General features: G+C 36.1%; 1 protein-coding gene across 1 annotated transcript in view; it reads right to left on the reverse strand.

The window, feature by feature from the left end:
* The window catches only part of LOC105823773 (epithelial chloride channel protein-like), a 34,767-nt gene that overhangs the window by 22,026 nt on the left and 9,705 nt on the right, over window positions 1-3,036 (reverse strand). The gene's annotated exons all lie outside the window — the stretch shown is intronic.

Below are 3,036 nucleotides of genomic sequence, written 5' to 3' on the forward strand. Positions count from 1 at the left end.
GTATATTAGTAGCTTACTAGAACTAAACCTAAGATTAAGTTTCTATTTCTATTAGCTTAAGCACTTAATTTAAGAGGGCAAAAAACTGTCTTACCATATCCATGCTTCCAGATTTATCAAGTACTAAACAGACTACTCGCTGTTTGGACTTGAGCAATGAAATTGTAGGATGAGGTGGTAGATTCGTTCCTGTCATGGGAGATACAGTCCGAAAATCATGAGAGTCCATGATTACATCCCATGTGCTTTTGTGATCGCACATTTTGTTTTGTAGGTTTGGAGCGTCTTTATTGTGTGTTTCTGCTCTACAAAATTCAATTACCTGAAAAAAATCAATTAGAAGACAAGATTACAATAACTTGTGAGCAGTTAACTGCCATATACATACTCCATAGATTTTATCACCTGACAATTAAAAATTACTTCATAGTTTAACATTATGACATCTATTTTGCATACTTGAATGGAGTGGACGCAGTAAAACTATCAATACGTACCGGTAAAGTTTTTTAACAGATAGATCATGTTAGTGGGGGTTGATGGCAGCTGTCATGATGGCTTAAGATAATTTCTTACTTTCTTTTCTAGATGCTTGGGGAGCTCAGGCCCCTTGAATTAAGTTTAAGGAAAAAAGGACAGGTTTGTGGTAATTTCTAGCTGCCCCCTAAAAGTGTAGTAGAGAAAATGGCTTTCTTTAATTGTCTATGTTTGTTCCACATCTTCATAGTTGATCAAAAAACTTGAAGATAGATATTCTACAATGTGGATTATTATTGGCTGTGGTGAATTTTGATGTAAATAAAATAATACTCTTATGGAAGGGTAGGGAGAAAATGAGGAAATGCAATTATTTCTCTTTTAGTGGCAAGTAGTAAATGATATCCAATAATTCTGCCAATGAATATTTCATTTCTATTGAATCTATGAATATTCTCCAAGTTTTGAAAATGTAGTAACTTGGAAAATTGTTCTCATAAGCTAGGGCAGAATTCGAAAAAAATTCATCTTGCTGTAAGCCTCAGTTTATAAGAAATATGTTTAATAGTGTCATTTCATTATTTTAATGCTTTCCCAATGCCAAGTCTTTAGATGTAAGCTCAGATTTAGAAGAACTTAAATTATTAAATTTGTATACTTTCAATCTAAATGTTAAGAGTTTTTTTATTTGGCTCTGGTTTACATCTTCCAAATGGGGTTATATTGGATGGGAGAAAAATATAGTTTTCAATCAAAGCAGTGATTGATGACCCTCTTGCTGATATGAAGTGCTTATGAAACCTGGTGCCTCTTTCCCCTACTACTGCCACTGCCTTTATTCAGGTTTCTTAACCTACTTGCTGCCATGGGCTTCCAGCTGGTCTCCCTGATTCGACTATTATCCAACTCCATCCTATCCTTCACAATTAGGATTATCTTCCTGAAAGAATTAAGCTAATCACATCACCAGTCTAAAGCTGAGAGGATATAAAACCCAAACTTTTAGCTTTGTAGGTCCCCATTTCTTTTTTTTTTTAAGACAGAATCTCACTTTGTTGCCCCGGCTAGGGTGCTGTGGCATCAGGCTAGCTCCCAGCAACCTCAAACTCCTGGGCTCAAGTAATCCTGTTGCCTCAGCTTCCTGAGTAGCTGGGACTACAGGTATGCACCACCATACCCGGCTAATTGTTCTGTTTTTAGTAGAGACGGGCATCTGCTTTGGCTCAGGTTGGTCTCGAACTCCTAACCTCAAGAGATCCTCCCACCACGGCCTCCCAGAGTGCTAGGATTACATGCTTGAGTCACGACGCCCGGCCCCCATTTCTTGTTTCAGCCTCATTTCCTGCCTCTTGCTCACCGTGTGTCCTTTGCTTCTAGCACACTGAATTTCCTTCTATCCTTAGAATATGCCAGAAACTTTTATTAGAGACTCTGCTAACCCAGATGATAATTTTGTGCAAATTAGAAAAAGGTACCCCTTTCTCAAGTTCCTTTACTGCTGTATGCCTGCAAATTGTTCTAATAAATGCTGAAATCTTTAATGACCATGATGCAAATAATTTAGGCAGTGTTAAACTTGCACAATCATGTATGGTATCCCTGCCTTACTCCAGTCTTTGCTTTTGTAAATCCATTTCTTTGTATAAAATACCCTTCCCCTTCCTGCTTTGGCAAATTCATATTCCTTTATTTTCAAATCCCAGCTCAAAACTCATCTCTTTGGAAAACGTTTTTGCCGCCCTCATAGCACTTGGTTCATATCTCTATATCTCTTCTTCATTTGTATTATAACATATATATTTTTTCTTGTATCTCTACCTTTCTCGCTAAACTGAGTTCCTCAAGAGCGGTTATCTTTGATTATTTCTGTGTTTCCAGTTCCTAACATAGTGCTGAGCATGAAGTAGGAATAATGAAGATTAAGGGAAGGAAATAATGGATTTAAATATTCAATATTTCAGATCGTATCTCTCCTGTATCTGAGCTGATGCCTTGGGTACAGATGCTATGCAATATATTTAATTTATGTTATGATAATTAGAAATTAGCGTTATTCCGAACAAGACACATGTTTAAAGTACAGTATTTATCTGTGAGTTATGTCTTACATAATTAGTTGCCCTTCTTATTTCAGCTACATAATCTTCTTCATTATTATTTGTGTTCCAGGTAGAGGGCATGTGTTATTTCCTTATAGTCAAATGCTTTTGGAATTTATAGTTTGGAACAGACAGTACGCATAGTATTCCGATTATCCTCTTGTGTCACATGATTTGATATCTATTTGCATACTGAGTTCTTTGACCAGCCTTGTTGATTCAGATTCAGCAGATTAAAGTTCCTAAGTCATGTGTTAAATATGTCCAGGAGGGAGCTTTATTTGTCTGGAAAACAATTTCTACGTAAATATCTAACTCGGGTTAGTTTAAGAGTTTTAGAAGGAAATATCAAGTCTATATTTTTATTCAAGCCTTTTATCATTAATGCCCTAGGCTCCAAAAAAATTTTAAATTTTGTTAAGAGATGATAGGCCTATGGAAGTATTTGTTGGTAGTGATT

This window comes from Propithecus coquereli, unplaced genomic scaffold, assembly GCF_000956105.1.
Source record: "Propithecus coquereli isolate 6110/MARCELLA unplaced genomic scaffold, Pcoq_1.0 Scaffold7, whole genome shotgun sequence".
Classification (NCBI taxonomy): domain Eukaryota; kingdom Metazoa; phylum Chordata; class Mammalia; order Primates; family Indriidae; genus Propithecus; species Propithecus coquereli.